General features: G+C 48.5%; 1 protein-coding gene across 4 annotated transcripts in view; it reads right to left on the bottom strand.

Annotated features, from left to right (window-relative positions):
• The window catches only part of EPC1 (enhancer of polycomb homolog 1), a 1,950,735-nt gene that overhangs the window by 973,136 nt on the left and 961,178 nt on the right, over nt 1-16,421 (bottom strand). The gene's annotated exons all lie outside the window — the stretch shown is intronic.

Genomic DNA, 16,421 nt, shown 5'->3' on the forward strand with positions numbered 1-16,421 from the left:
GGTACGTCCGGGAAGTGTTTGTGAGCAACCAAAAACGGGATTGAGTATCCCTCTGGAAATTATCTGAAGCATCCAGCGGTGTGATGTTACGGACTACTATGTCACCAAGTGCAACAACAAGCAATCTCCAACTGCCTCCTGTTAGAGCAGTCAGGCAACCCCTCAGGGTTGCGGCGCGGGCCTGTCCTGAGAATGGTTTTCAAAACCCAAAATTCTTCTGACCCCCTCTGCCTCTGGACCGGCGTCTATCCTGTCCCCCTCTACATCTAGGAGGAGAAGAGCCCTGAGTGTCCCAGGAATACTGAGACTTCCATAACCAAATCTTATTTTGCCCTCGCTGATTACGGGAAAAAGATGAGGGTTTAAGAAGCGGATTCCGATGGTAGACTGAGTCTTCCCGTATTTTCACTCTGGACCAAGGTGTCTCGGACCGTCTTACCAAAAAGGGTAGAACCGTTATAAGGAGCATTCCCAAAAGACATCTTAAAGGGTTCCATGAACTGACATGATCTGAGCCAGGCGTTATGCCTCATGGGCATGCTGGACCCAGCTGTCCTAGACGCTCCTTCAGTAGCATGAGAGATGAGTCACATGGACGTGTTGGAAACCACTGTCAAAGTGGTCATCCTCGTGGAGAACGTCTGTCTTCCTGCGACATGGACTTTGGAGGAAGAATCATCCAGCTCCTTTACCAGGTCTAGTAACGTGGGCCAAATAGTTCACCGCCCGGATGGAAAAGGTCGCTGACGCATAAGCCCGCTTCCTTAAGCGGTCCATCAACCTGGACTCTTGGTCAGGGGGATGAACAGAGGAACTCTCCCGGGTTAATTCCTTTTTGGTGGCTACTGCTAGAACCACAGCGTCTACAGGGGATCCTTATTCTATGCTGGTCTGTTGGGGGGGGGGGGGGTTGCTCAAAATTTTGTCTGGCCGTTTTATGATTGGTTCCACGGTGTCCGGCTCCTTCCAAGCCTGTAAGGTGACCAGGGTCCACCAGGGGATCTGCAGGACAGGACAACCAGAAATTAGATGGGCCCATGCCGAAAGCCTCCAGGAACACAGATTTGTCAGAGAAAGGTTTTGGGGCAGACCAACCTCCCCGCTGGCATAGGATTTCCATGATGTCACCAAATAAGACATCCTTGGGAGGTGATCTGGGGGAACCTCCCCATCATCCAAATCTGTGTCCTCTGTGAGGGACTTGGGGGAGTCCAAGTGCCTCCTCTTGCACATATGCTTGCGAGGCACGTCTCCGGTGGGGCTCTCCGGGGGAACTTGCAAGCCACTTGTTCCTCAAGGGGAACCGCCTGGGGCTCCTCGAGCATGGGCTGTCCCCTCAGGTAAAATGATGGAATTCACACACAAAGCGGAGGGAGTTGGGGCGGAGTCTGAGGAAATAGTCAAGGGTCTCGATCCAGTGGAGAGAACCCTTTCTACCATGTCGAACACCAAAGCAGAAACGAGCTTCCTGGGCCACCAGTAAGGAAACCACTCTCCTCTGACCTGACATGAGAACCAGAGCCGGGTCCAGAGTGGACGGAGCTCCGAGGGGGGAACTTGGCCCGACAACATCTACTCCCTCAGAACTGGCACCCAGGCTCCAGCTCAAAGATCCACTCAGATCCGAACTGGTCGGATCTGACACACTCCAAGCAACTGCTGGTGTCGAGGAGACAGGTGCCTTCAGCGCCGACCCCCTGACTAAAGCCATTCTCGGATCCATGTACTCCGAACCCGGAGGTCGGATCAGAGAAGGAGAAATTGGAATGAAGAAAGGAAGCGAGCCCCCCGCCAAGAGGGAGAGAGGGCTGGCAAGACTCCCACCTGGATTTGTGTACGAATGAACCCCATCTCTTTATCCATGTCGACTTCGGAAAGGCTTTGGGTGAACCACGACGAGGCTACGGACTCAGACCTGCCGGACTGAGGAACCGAGGCCCTAGGTGGTGGTCATGGCTCCAGGAAAAATCTGGTAGATTGGAGCAGAGGGGTGTCACGGTGCCTAGACTGACTCTTGGCGGGAGTTCCTGATGCTGAAAGGTCCAGAGACCTTTTACGTTTCTGTGTCAAATGCTCTCTCCCCTTCTCTCTGCCTTTTCTGCGCTTCGCTTCTGCAGGCTTAGAAGTGGTAGGGTGAGTCCCAGCCTGGGAGGGAGGAGAAGGAAAGACAAGAGAGGAAGGAGAGGCAGCTACAGCAACTGCTGTGACCGAAGCAGTAGACAAGGCAGCTGCCTCCGTGGTACATAGAAACCCTTTCAAGGCTAATTTCGCCCTTCTTTCCTTAATGAGACACGGGTTGAAACCCGCGCAAATGGCACAATCAGTATTTAAATGGGCTACACCCAAACACATCATGCTAAGAGTATGGCCATCAGCGGGTGACAATTTGTGGCTACATTCAGTGCACCTCAAAGACCAGCTTAGGATCAGCCATGTCTCACACAAAGATTCTTAGAAAAGTCTAACGCACAACATAGAAAAACAAAACTATATTCTACACATACCCACTTACCACACTCTAGGAAGGCACACAGAAAACTGAGGGAGGGAGGAAGTCAACTATACACTAACAAAAAAAAAAAACAAACTCGACGCACCAGCGAGGGGAGGAAGAGAGGGAAGCTACACTGACAAACTACACTAAAAAAAAAACACTAGAATACCAACACTACCCAACTCTCAGACTCCAAGCTCAGGATCACGATGCTTATGGCTAGCAGTGGCAAATGAGATCTTGGGGTTGGAAGGCAGTGGAGGTGTATTACGGGTAATGGGAGAAGCTTTGAGCTCGGACCAGATGCTAGTGAAATTGCCGGCTCGGATCCAGTACCCACAGGTTGAAGATCAAATGAAGTAAACTACTTCAGATTATCCCATTTTTACAACACAGTACCCAAGAGTCCTGGGTAACCTGTTTCCAAGATGGGTAGAACAGGAAGACAGCATGGAGACAGGAGTGTCTGGATGCAAGGGCTGGTAGTCAAAGTACAGTTGTGTACACTTACCATAAATTTAGATGTTAGAGTGTATTCACTGTTGCAGTCATTACATTTGGGTAATCCTGCTGGCAGGTTGCCCTCAGCCGGCCTGAATTCCAAAGTCTTGGGTCCTGCATCAGCTGCTGTCGCCCCTTCACTGACATCAGGTCGTCAGGGGTATAAAAGAAGCAGCCGATGCCATTTTCTTTAGTTTTTCTTGCCCCAGACGTCAAGTGCCCCCCAAAAGGGCAGCCAAAATTTATATATGTACAATTACATGCACCAATATAAAATTTACCTTCATCTACAAGCAAATACACCACATAGGTTGTATAAATCAGAGAAGGAAAGATAGGTTCCATCAGAGAAGGGGGATGGTGGGTGGGTAAACCTGGACTGCAACAGTGAATACACTCGAACATCTACATTTATGGTAAGTGTACACAACTGTACTATGTTCATGTTTCACTGTTGCAGTCATTACATTTGGGTAGAGTCCCAAAACTAAGATTGGGAGGCTGGAGCTAAACAGCATTAGGAGCGGCTATGAGGCCCTGCAGAACTGCAGTGGCAAAGCCTGCCCTGGATTTAGAGTAGAATGGCAAATGAAAGTGCTTTGTAAAGGTGTGTACGGAACTCCAGGTAGCACCCTCTAAAATGTCCTTGGTAGGTACTCCCCTGAGAAAGGCTGCTGAGGTGGCTGCAGCTCTGGCTGAGTGTGACATAATGCCCTTGGGTACTGGCTTGCCATGGTGTACAAAGTAGAAATGAATGCAGTGGCCTATCCACTTTGAAATAGTCTGCTTTGAGATAGCCTTTCCTTGTGATCCTGCAGCATACGTCACTAGTAATTGCACTCTCTTTCTGAAAACTTTGGTTCTGTCCAAGTAGAATCTAAGCTGTGTACGTCCAAAGAATGTAGAATTCTTTCCCCCTTGTTCTGTGAATTTGGATAGGTGGTTGGCAGGTGAATAGTTTGGTTGAGAGCCACACTGGACACCACCTTAAGCATAAATGTTGGGTTTGGCCTGAGAGACCCTGTCTGGATAAAAAATTAGAAAAGGTTCCACAGCCACGAGTGCCTGTAGCTACGAAACTTTTAGTTATGCACTTGCCATAACCTTAGATGTTTGGGATCCATCTCGCCTACATTCTGTACTGATGGGAAATTTTTCAGGAAGACGCCGTCCCAGAGGCGGCAGAGGCCCCCGCAACACTGGAGACCGCGAGTCCTTTCGTGGCTCTTCAACTTTCCAGCATCCCTGAAGGATTGCCCGACTGCGCAGCTCCGGAGCCAGTCAGGGGTCGTTTTTCGAGGCACCTAAAGGCCTGGGAGAGTATCACTCGGGACCGATGGTTGCTCCGAATCATCGCCGGAGGTTACGTCATCCCCTTTTCGCACCCCCCCCCGCCATCCAGGAAAATCCCGGACCCGCCACCCAGTCAACGGGATATTGCAGCCATTGAAATTTCAAAGCTGCTTCAAAAAGGAGTCATCCAACCGGTCCCCGTAGACCAGACCGGATTAGGGACTTACTCAAAATTCTTTTTGGTGCCAAAAAAGACCGGGGACTTGAGGCCCATTTTTGGATCTCAGCAACCTAAATCGATCAGTCAAGAAGTCCAACTTCCGGATGGTCACCTTACAATCCATTCCACCGCTACTGGAGAAAGGTGTTTGGATGTGCTCCATAGATCTCAAGGACGCCTATTACCACATTCTGGTAGATCAGGCGTCCAGGAGACATTTGCGCTTCAGCCTGGGAGACAGTCATTTCCAGCTCTGCGCACTGCCCTTTGGTCTCACCACAGCCCCCAGGGTGTTCACCAAATGTTTGGCGGTGGTGACTGCTCACCTGAGGAGTCTAGGATTCCAGGTGTTTCCGTATCTAGACGACTGGCTCCTAACTGCCACCTCCAGGCATCTACTATTACAGAACCTAGCAGCCACTATATCTCTAGGCACCTCCCTAGGAATCACCTTCAATTGGGCAAAGTCTGTGTTGCTGCCATCTCAGCGCATATGGTTTATCGGGGTAGAGATAGACTCAAAGCAAATGCGGGTCTATCTTCCTACAGAGAGAATAGAAACATTACAATCTCAAGTCCGAGCATTGCTCTTCAAACGCCGAGCCCCGGCAAGGATGGTCTTACAACTGTTGGGTTCCATGTCGGCTACCGTTCTCCTGGTCCCCTTAGCAAGATTGCACATGAGGATTCTCCAGTGGCTCCTGTCGGTCCAGTGGTCGTATCAGGAACTTCCTCTCAGTCACCACATTATAATCACGGAGACGTGCAAACAGGACCTCCGTTGGCTTCTCTCCTCCAACCTGGATCAGGGGCGACCCTTCGTTCCTCCTCCTCCAGTGGCCACTTTGACTACGGACACCTCCCAGACGGGGTGCGGGGGACATTACCTGGGCAGGTCAGTCCAAGGCAAGTGGCACCCTGACGAGAGTTCCCTACACATCAACATACTGGAAATGAAAGCGGTGCTTCTATCGCTTCAAGCACTACACAGCTACCTCCCCCAGGGTATGATTGCCGTTCAGTCCGACAACATGTCAGTAGTCTGGTACCTGAACAAGCAGGGAGGGACCAGGTCCTACCCCCTTTGCAGGGTGGCCATGAAAGTATGGGATTGGGCTATTGCAACCAACCGTTTCTTGGAAGCAACACACATTCTGGGGAGATCCAATGTGATAGCCGACAGACTTAGCAGAACCATTCTCTCCCCGCACGAGTGGTCTCTGAACGACAGAGTAGCATCTCAGATCTTCAGAAGATGGGGAACTCCTTGTTGCGACTTCTTTGCAACTCCCCTCAACACGAAATGTCTACAGTTCTTTTCTCTCACCCCGGTTCCGGGGGGGGTTTCCCAAGGACGCCCTAGTCCAAACTTGGCCCACCGGCCTACTGTACGCCTTTCCACCGGTTCCCCTTCTTCCCAGGGTGATCCAGAAAGCGATTCACTTGCAGTGCAAGATGATTTTAGTTGCCCCATATTGGCCTCGTCAAGTCTGGCTGCCATTTCTTCGGAAATACGCACTGGACGGTCCATGGTTCCTGGACCAGGTTCCAGATCTCTTGATCCACCAGTCGGGACAGCTTCATCAGTCCCTTCACTCATTGAGGTTAACAGCTTGGTTCCTCCACTTCCAACTATAGTCAGGAACCAGGTTTTGGACTCGGAAGTCATACACATCTTGTCCTCGGCCCACAAGAATTCGACTAAGAAGATGTATAATAGTAAATGGAATAGATTCGCCATTTGGGCCCAACTCCGGGGAATAGATCCCATTACTGCCCCGGTGGCTGAAGTTTTGAAATTTTTAGCTTCCTTATTCAATCAAGGTACTTCGGTTTCTACCATTAAGGTTCAATTAGCAGCTATTTCTAATTTACATGAAAGTATAGACCCACCTTTGATGAGCAATAAGTTGTGTAAAGCCTTCATGAAAGGTGCTAGGCTGCTACGACTTCCAATTTCTCATCCTGCTCCACCGTGGGATCTTAATTTCGTATTAGGTGCTTTGACCTCTTACCCCTTCGAACTGGCAGCAACTTGTGACTTGAAATTTCTTTCTTGGAAGACTGCCTTTTTGGTGGCAATTACATCAGCCAGAAGAGTTTCGGAACTTCAAGCCCTATGTGTCAAACCGCCGTACCTGGTTTTTCACAAGGATAGAGTATCCCTTAGGCCTAATCCATCCTTTTTTCCCCAAAGTTTGTTCTAGTTTTTGTCTTCAACAGTCTTTGGAACTTCCAGTTTTCTTCCCCAACTACTCAGACAGAGCAGAATATATCTTCCACTCATTGGATGTTCACAGACAATTGCATTTCTACTTAGATAGGACGCACCAAACACGGAAAACAGATCAGTTGTTTGTGTCCTTTTCAGACAAAAAATTGGGCAAAGCCGTCACGAAGGTCACTATTGCCAAGTGGATCAGTGACTGTATCAGTCATATTTATTTTCTTTCTAATAGAGAGCTTACAACCACTGTGAAAGCTCATTCTACAAGAGCTATGGCTACTTCAACAGCCTTTCATTCCAAGCTTGCCATTAGTGACATTTGTGCTGCGGCTACCTGGTCTTCTCCTCACACCTTTATTTCTCATTACAAATTGGATGTGGCATCTCAGAGGCGAGCTTCCTTCGGTTCCACAGTTCTCAGAAGTGTTTTCCAGTGAGCCACCCAGGAATCAGGTGCTAGGGACGCTGTCCCATCAGTACAGAATGTAGGCGAGATAGGATCACATAACATCTTTTAGTTATGTACTTACCATAACTTTAGATATTTGGGATCCATCTCTCCTACATTCCTAATATCGGTAGTCAAAGTGGCCACTGGAGGAGGAGGAACGAAGGGTCGCCCCTGATCCAGGTTGGAGGAGAGAAGCCACCAACGGAGGTCCTGTTTGCACGTCTCCGTGATTATAATGTGGTGACTGAGAGGAAGATCCTGATACGACCACTGGACTGACAGGAGCCACTGGAGAATCCTCATGTGCAATCTTGCTAAGGGGACCAGGAGAACGGTAGCCGACATGGACCCCAACAGTTGTAAGACCATCCTTGCCGGGGCTCGGCGTTTGAAGAGCAATGCTCGGACTTGAGATTGTAATGTTTCTATTCTCTCTGTAGGAAGATAGACCCGCATTTGCTTTGAGTCTATCTCTACCCCGATAAACCGTATGCGCTGAGATGGCAGCAACACAGACTTTGCCCAGTTGAAGGTGATTCCTAGGGAGGTGCCTAGAGATATAGTGGCTGCTAGGTTCTGTAATAGTAGATGCCTGGAGGTGGCAGTTAGGAGCCAGTCATCTAGATACGGAAACACCTGGAATCCTAGACTCCTCAGGTGAGCAGTCACCACCGCCAAACATTTGGTAAACACCCTGGGGGCTGTGGTGAGACCAAAGGGCAGTGCGCAGAACTGGAAATGACTGTCTCCCAGGCTGAAGCACAAATGTCTCCTGGACGCCTGATCTACCAGAATGTGGTAATAGGCGTCCTTGAGATCTATGGAGCACATCCAAACACCTTTCTCCAGTAGCGGGAGAATGGATTGTAAGGTGACCATCCGGAACTTGGACTTCTTGACTGATCGATTTAGGTTGCTGAGATCCAAAATGGGCCTCAAGTCCCCGGTCTCTTTTGGCACCAAAAAGAATTTTGAGTAAGTCCCTAATCCGGTCTTGTCTACGGGGACCGGTTGGATGACTCCTTTTTGAAGCAGCTTTGAAATTTCGATGGCTGCAATATCCCATTGACTGGGTGGCGGGTCCGGGATTTTCCTGGATGGCGGGGGGGGGGCGAAAAGGGGATGACGTAACCTCCGGCGATGATTCGGAGCACCCATCGGTCCCGAGTGATACTCTCCCAGGCCTTTAGGTGCCTCGAAAAACGACCCCCGACTGGCTCCGGAGCTGCGCAGTCGGGCAATTCTTCAGGGATGCTGGAAGGTTGAAGAGCCACGAAAGGACTCGCGGTCTCCAGTGTTGCAGGGGCCTCTGCCGCCTCTGGGACGGCGTCTTCCTGAAAAATTTCCCCCTCCTCTGCCTCTAGAAGGGGGATCGTCCTGCTGCGAGGGGTAAGTCTTCTGAGATTTACTGAACCACATTTTCCCTCCTCTTTTAGCCTTGGGATAAGGCCGAAAGAAGAGGAAAACCGTGCCCCTACGGCAGTCAAAGTCTTACCCTCCTGTTCACAGCGGGTCAAGGTGTCCTTTACCTTGGGTCCAAACAAAGAGGACCCATCAAAGGGAGCATCGGCAAAGGAAGACTTGAAGGCTTCCGCAAAATGACACAGGCGGAGCCAGGCTTGTCTCCGTAGAGCAACACCCGTACCCGCCGCTCTACTCGCCCCCTCGGCTGCATACGAAATGAGCCTCATGGACGAGGTCGATATCGACGATAGTGTAGCCAACTGAGAGCTAAACGTCTGGGCCAACTGCTCAGGTAGGTTACCAGAGAGGGTATCTGAAAGTTCCTTGATCAGATCCCTCTGAAGTCTAGTGAACTGCGTCAGGTAATTCAGAGACCTTAAGGTAAAGGCCGCTGAAGTAAGGGTGCGCTTCCCGTACCGGTCCATGCTCCTAGACTCCTTATTAGCGGGATGGATGGAGGCCGAAGCCTCTGCCACATCTTGCTGGGTAGCAGATGCCACCACCAGAGCATCTACAGCCACGCCCTTGGTGAGAAATTCCTTTTCCGGGGGTGCTGACAGAAATTTGTTAGGATGAGCAGGCATCGGTTCCACAGAGTCTGGATGTTCCCACGCCCTTCGAGAGATCAAATCTAGGAGCTCATCAAAGGGCGGAGACACCCAAGAGGTGGAGGGCTGAGCCCCGAAGGCCTTGAGGAACACCGACTTGTCAGAGGAAAGGGGTTTGGTCTGCCAGCCGCCTCGTTGTTTGAGGACTTCCAAGATGTCCGCAAAGGAGACATCATCCGAGGACGACTTGGGGGACCCTTCTGCATCATCAAGATCGGTGTCCGAGGTGAGAGACTCGTCAGGGGAGTCTACATGATTCCTCTTGCACTGTCTTTTCCTTGGGGGTTCCTCCGAAGACTCTTCAGAGGGACCTCCAGGAAGGGGGGAACCCCCAATGGGGGTGACCTCAGGCCCCAGGGCTCTGCTGTCTTGAGACAGGGGGACTACAAAGGACCCAGTCTCCGTGCCTAGGGAAGGTGCTGGTGAGACGGTGAAGGTAGCCAAAGAAGATTTGGCCAAAGCGCTCCTCATGGCTCTAAAGGCCGGACCCCCAGAATCCTGGGAAGGTCCGACCCCCAAAGCCACAACAGCAGACGGCACTCCCGCAGCTGACGCACTGAGAGAGGGGCTCGGAACCGAAAACATCGGCCCCGAAGCATCACCCCCGGGGCCGAACGAAGAGGTCCGTGTACCGAACTCCGACCCGAAGGCCGGGGTAGGAGTAAGGGTCGGAGCCGACCCAGGAACCTCCATTGGGTCCACCAGCACCGACTCCAACGGTGCAAAGGCTGTTGGAGGAGGAACCAAAGCTACAGGGTGGACCATCGGCTCCGGAGCCGACTGGGCTGGAGCCGAAACTAATTTTTGGAAGACTGGAGACTGAAACAGCCTTTGGAGCACCCTGTCAATGTCCGAATCAGACATCTTGGAAGACCGGGAGGAGATCGAACGGGTCCGAGTAGACTTCTCCACCGGCTCCGAAGAACTGGGGGACCGGATCCGAATTGTCTCGATCAATATCGGTGCCGAAGGAGACTCCATTGTAATTTCCCTCGGTACCGAAGAGGGCTTCGGCGCCGAAAGGGAAGAGTCTGAGCGGGCAACTCTCATCGGCTCCGAAATAAGTGGAGCCAATGAAGGTGAACCGCATCTCGAAGCCCCAGCCGTCGGCTCCGAAACCAGAGGAGTCGAGGTTGGAGGCATCGAGGCAGACCGTTCCGCCCTCGGCTCCGAATTCCGTGGAGCCGATGGAGAAGCCTGCCGAGATTTCTTAGAGGTCGGTTCAGACGGGCTGGTCGGAACAGACTATTTCTTTTTCTTAGAGGGAGAAGAGGAAGAAGATAAAGCCTCCTCAAAAGTAGGTTTGATAATCCCTTTTAAAATCAATTTATTCTTCCTCTCTTGGAGGACCCGAGAGGAAAAAGCATGACAAACGCTACAAGACTCCTGAAGGTGTTTGGGGCCTAAACAATAGACGCATAAGGAGTGATAGTCGGTAATGGACATCTTGTAACTGCAACGGGTACATTTCTTAAACCCCGATGGTCTGTGTTCTTTAGACATAATTGTACAAGTCACTACACACTATGTAGAAATAAGGTAATGCTCAACTCTATTACTACACTACCAAAAAAAACTCAAACAGCAGGTTCAAGAACCTTCTAACTAAAAAAAAAAAAAGGATGCTTGACCAACTAAAAGGACCAAAAAGGCACCACAAAACTCACAAAAGACTCACTCGCGCGAGGGGAAGGCCCCTCTAACTTAAACGGAAAACTTTCCCTGAAGACAAATTACCACAAAAAAATCGATGAAACTCAAACCACAACGCTAGCTGTTAAAACAGCTTTTGGATCAAATTTAAGAAATTTCCTGACAGAAAAATCTTAGAAGAAAAACACTTAGCTCAGCCAAGTCGGAGACCACATCTTTGCTTGTAAAGCGGCAAACGAGATCTGGGGAATTAGTGGTGGTGCATCCTGGGATATAGAGTAGCTCAGCCAATAAGAGACTTCGCTCTATAGTATAGCGTGCCAAGTCAGAGCCGAGGATCGGCTCCGAACCCATCAGTACAGAATGTAGGCGAGATAGGATCACATAACATCTCATCTTACAGAAGTTATTGCTAGGAGCACAGCCGTTTTCCAAGATAAAAACTTTATATCAGCAGTAGCAGCTGGCTCAAAAGGAGGCAGGGTGAGTTTTTCCAAGACACAGTTGAGGTCCCATGCAGGCATTGGTGATCTCCTTGGAGGTCTTAAATTATTGGTTCCTCTGAGGTACTGCTTTAATAAGGGAAGAGAAAAGATTGGTGGCTCTGCATTGTAATGAGTCGAAATGGCAGAGGCATGAATTTTAATAGATGAAAAAGATAGGCCTTTGTCCAGCATCTCAGTTAAGTATTGCAAAATCTGAGGAATATTTGGCACAGCTGTATCAGATCCTTGTGCCTGGTTCCAAGCACAGAATCTCTTCCATTTTCCATAAGATTTTCTAGCACTAGGCCTTCTGGCTTCCAAAATTACATTCATCACAGCTTTACTGAGAGGTGTGTTTTGTATGACTACATTATTGACCATGCTGTCAGGTTTAAAGTTCTGAGTTGGCTGTGCAGGATCGGACTGTTTTGCTGGGACAGTAGATTAGGTATTTGAGGTAAGGTCCAAGCTGGGCATTGAGACAAGCTCCTTAGTATTGGATACCAGTACTGCCGGGGCCAGTCTGGGGCAATCAGTATCATCTTTGGCTTCTCCTGTCTGACCTTTAGGCGTACCTTGGGGAGGAGAGGCAGAGGGGGAAATGCATATACTGATAGGGTGTCCACTTTCCATGCTTGTCTGTGATAAATCCTTGTGCAGAATCTCTTTAGTTGGTAGTTGTGAGGGGAGGCAAATAGATCTATGTCCAGGCATCCCCATTACTTTGTTATCATGCTGAAGACTTGTGGTTCCAGGTGCCACTCGAGGTGATCCATGAGGTTTCTACTTAGCTCGTCTGCCAGAGTATTTTTCCTTCCTGGCAGGAATTGTGCCTGCAGATGTACTTGGTAAGTCAATGCTGTGTCCCACAAAGTCATGGCTAATCTGCAAAGGGAGTAAGAATGTGTTCACCCCTGCTTGTTTATATACCACATGACCGTGGTGTTGTCTGGCTTGATCAGTAGTTGTCCTGGATGAAGTAGGTCCTTGAAGGCTGTCAGGGCATTTTGAACTGCTAGCATCATTTTATGATTGATATGTAGATGCATTTGGTTTGAGGTCCATGTGCCCTGAATGCATCTTCCTACCATGTGGGCCCCCCAGGCATAATCTGATGCACCCGTTGTTAGTGTCTGCCTGGCTGGGGGTAATGTGAATGGCTGTCCCTTGTTTTAGTGACAAGCCTTTGCCCACCATCGAAACTCCTGTTGCAGGTAGGGAATGAGAATAATCAGTTTCCAGGCTGTGGCAAGGTCGACTCCAAACACTTTTTAGGTATCATTGAAGTTTCCTCATATGCAGTCTTGCATACGGAATTAGTAGGATGCAGGATGCCATGAAGCCCAAAGCCTGCAGAAATTTTCTTGCAGATAACGGGGCCTTTGTTGCCAACATTTTGAAATAGGTAGTCAGTTGCCTTTGTCTGGCATGAGATAAGCCATCTGGGCAGTTGTACTTAAGCTTGCACCCAGGAATATTATCTCTTGAGAGGCTACTAGTTTTGATTTCTTTTCGTTGACTGTGTACCCTAGGCATGTTAGAAGTCTTTTCACAAACGCCAGATGCTGTGGAAGGATGTCCTTGTTCTCTGCTTGAATTAGACAGTTGTCCAAGTAAGGATATATTTGTATTCCTCTTTGTATGCAGAATGCAATTACTGGTGCCAGGTACTTTGTAAAGACCCTGGGCGCAGTAGATAAGGGAAAGGGTAGTGCAGAGAAAGTACAGTTTTGTACCTTCTATAAATGTAGATGTTAGAGTGTACAAACTGCTGCAGTCATTACACTTGGGTTATCCTGCCGTCGCCATTTTCTTCAGTTTTTCTTGCCCCAGATGTCAGGTGCCCCCAATAGGTAGGCAATACATATTGCTAATAAAAAAATATACATATAAAATAAAAACAATACCTTCAGTTACAAGCAAATACACCACAAAGGTTGTATAGGATAGAAAGGTATAGATAAGTCCAGCTAGTTCAGAGGGGATGGAGGGAGGGTAACCTGGACTGCAGCAGTGTGAACACTCAAACATCTACATTTATGGTAGGTACAAAACTGTATCATGTTCATCATGTTACACTGCTGCAGTCATTACACTTGGGTAGAATCCCAAAGCTAAGGTTGGGTGGCTGGTCTATAGAGAGTTAGGACTGGCTATGAGGCCCTGCAGAACTGCAGTGGCAAATCCTGCTCTGGATTTAGAGTAAAGCGGCAGGTGGTAATGCTTGGTAAAGGTGTGCACTGAACTCCAAGTTGCAGCCTCCAAAATTTCCTTGGTAGGTACTCCTTTGAGAAAGGCTGTTGAAGTGGCTGTTGCCCTGGTGGAATGTGGCCTAATAGTATTCGGGACTGATTTTCCATGCTGTGTGTAGCAGTAAAGTACAGTTTTGTACCTACCATAAATGTAGATGTCCGATAGGTATGCATCTGCAGTCATAACATATGGGTTGTCCTGCCTCAGGCAGCCCTTCAGTCGGCCGGATTCCAAAGTCTGGGTCTGGCCTCGGCTGATGTTGCACTTTCCCCGACGTCAGAGCTTCTGGGGTATAAAGGCATCAGCCGACGCCATTTTCCTCAGTGTTTCTTGCCCCAGATGCCAGGTGCCCTCTAGGAAGGCTAAATTTGGATAAATGCTGAAAAATTCCAAACAATAGCAAAATATATACATATATACATATACACACATATATATATATATATATATATACACATATATATATATATATATATATATATATATATACATATATATACATATACATATATACAAACAAACAAATACACCATGATAGATTCCCCCAGCTAGCTGAAAGAGGGGTAAGTACCTTAGGAGTACCACAGAGGGGAAGGAGGGTGGGTAATCCTGACTGCAGATGCATACCTATCGGACATCTACATTTATGGTAGGTACAAAACTGTACTATGTCCTTCAAGGATGCATCTGCAGTCATAACATATGGGTAGAATGCCATAGCCAAACTGGGGGAGTAGGTACTAAGAAGGATGGTGTAGTTAAGATCCCCTGCAGAATTGCAGTTGCAAAACCTGCTCGGGATCTGGAGTATAAAGGAAGATTATAATGCTTGGCAAATGTATGCACGGAGCTCCAAGTAGCAGCTTCTAAAATGTCCTTGGTAGCCACCCCTCGTAGGAAAGCTGTAGTGGTGGCTGTGGCCCTTGTGGAATGAGGCCTGATATTTTCAGGAGCTGTCTTTCCATGAAAAGACTAGCAAAAGCGAATGCAATTTCCTATCCATTTTGAAATTGTCTGTTTGGAAATTGCACTTCCTTGCACCCCAGTTGCATATGCTACAAAAAGTTGGTCAGTTTTTCTGTTGGTTTTAGTTCTGTCCAGATAGTAGCGTAGTTGTCTGTGTATATCCAAGGTGTGCAAAAGTTTTTCTCCTTTGTTCTGTGGGTTAGGGAAGAACGTAGGCAAATGAATAGCTTGGTTCAAGGATACCCTGGATACCACCTTTGGCATGAAAGTAGGATTGGTTCTCAGTGACACTCTATCCTGGTGGAAGATAAGAAAAGGCTGCACTGCCATTAATGCCTGTAACTCTGATACTCTTCTTGCTGAAGTGATTGCCAGAAGAAAAGCAGTTTTCCAAGATAAAAACTGTAGGTCTGCTGATGCTGCTGGTTCAAAAGGAGGTAGAATCAATTTTTGCAGTACAAAATTGAGATCCCATGCGGGTAGAGGGGGTCTCCGTGGAGTTTTAACATTTTTGATCCCTCTCAAAAATTGTCTGAGAAGAGGGTGAAAGATAGAAGGATCCATATTGTATTCTGCTGAAATTGCTGAAGCATGAATCTTAATGGAAGAATAAGACAGGCCGTTGTGGAACAATTCTGCTAAGTATTCTAGGATGTGTGCTAGGTTTGCCACTGTGACATCTGTGCCCTTTGATGTGCTCCAAATGAGAAATCTCTTCCATTTAGCTGAGTATGTCTTCCTTGTGGAAGGTCTGCGAGCCTCCAGGATAATGTCCTTGACCCTCTGAGATAAAACAGTTTGGTTTGGTTTTACTGAATTTTCCAGGCAGTTAGTTGCAATGTTTTCAAGTTTGGATGTAGGGTCTTGAAATTGTTCTGCATTAGAAGAAGAGGCCATAGGGGTAGAGGCCATGAGTTCGCCTGAGACATGCTTCTCAGAAGTGGATACCAGTGTTGTCTTGGCCAGTCCGGAGCTATTAGTATCACCTTTGGCTGTTCCTCCCTGATCTTCAGCAGAACCTTGTACATCAATGGGAGAGGTGGAAAGGCATACACTGTTAGGGCATTCCAGCTGAAAGAGAGAGAGTCCACCCTCCAAGCTTGTGGGTGGTATGTCCTTGAGCAGAATTTCTTCAGTTGGTGGTTGAGTGGGGAGGCGAACAGATCCATCTCTGGCATTCCCCATTTCTTTGTTATGAGTCTGAAGATGTCTGGATGCAGCATCCATTCATGAGCGTCCGTGGTAGTTCTGCTTAAGCTGTCTGCTAGTGAATTCTCTTTTCCTGGTACGAATTTGGCCTGTAGCTGGATATTGAGATTCAGGCATAGGTTCCACAGATTCATTGCCATCCGGCATCGAGGGTAGGAATGTGTGCCTCCCTGTTTGTTTATGTACCACATGACCGTGGTGTTGTCTGTTCTTATTAACAGATGTCCTTACTGGAGGAATGGTTTGAATGCCTCAATTGCATGCTTCACTGCCAGCATCTCCTTTTGGTTTATGTGCATGCTTAGCTGCCCTTGAGACCATAGGCCTTGAATACATTAGTCCTCCATGTGTGCTCCTCATCCTAGGTCTGAGGCATCCGTGGTGATGGTCTGCCTTGGTTTTGGTTTGTTGAAAGGCAACCCTCTGTTGTACTGGCATGCCTGAGCCCACCACAGGAATTCCTTTTGAAGGCATGTAATGATTGGTATCATGGTTTCTAAACTGTGACTGTGTTGAGACCATACATTCCTTAGGTACCATTGTAATTTCCTCATATGCAGCCTGGCATGTGGAATCAAGATTATGCAGGATGCCATG

The sequence above is a fragment of the Protopterus annectens genome, chromosome 3.part1, assembly GCF_019279795.1.
Source record: "Protopterus annectens isolate FY-2018-M chromosome 3.part1, PAN1.0, whole genome shotgun sequence".
Taxonomy (NCBI): Eukaryota; Metazoa; Chordata; order Ceratodontiformes; family Protopteridae; genus Protopterus; species Protopterus annectens.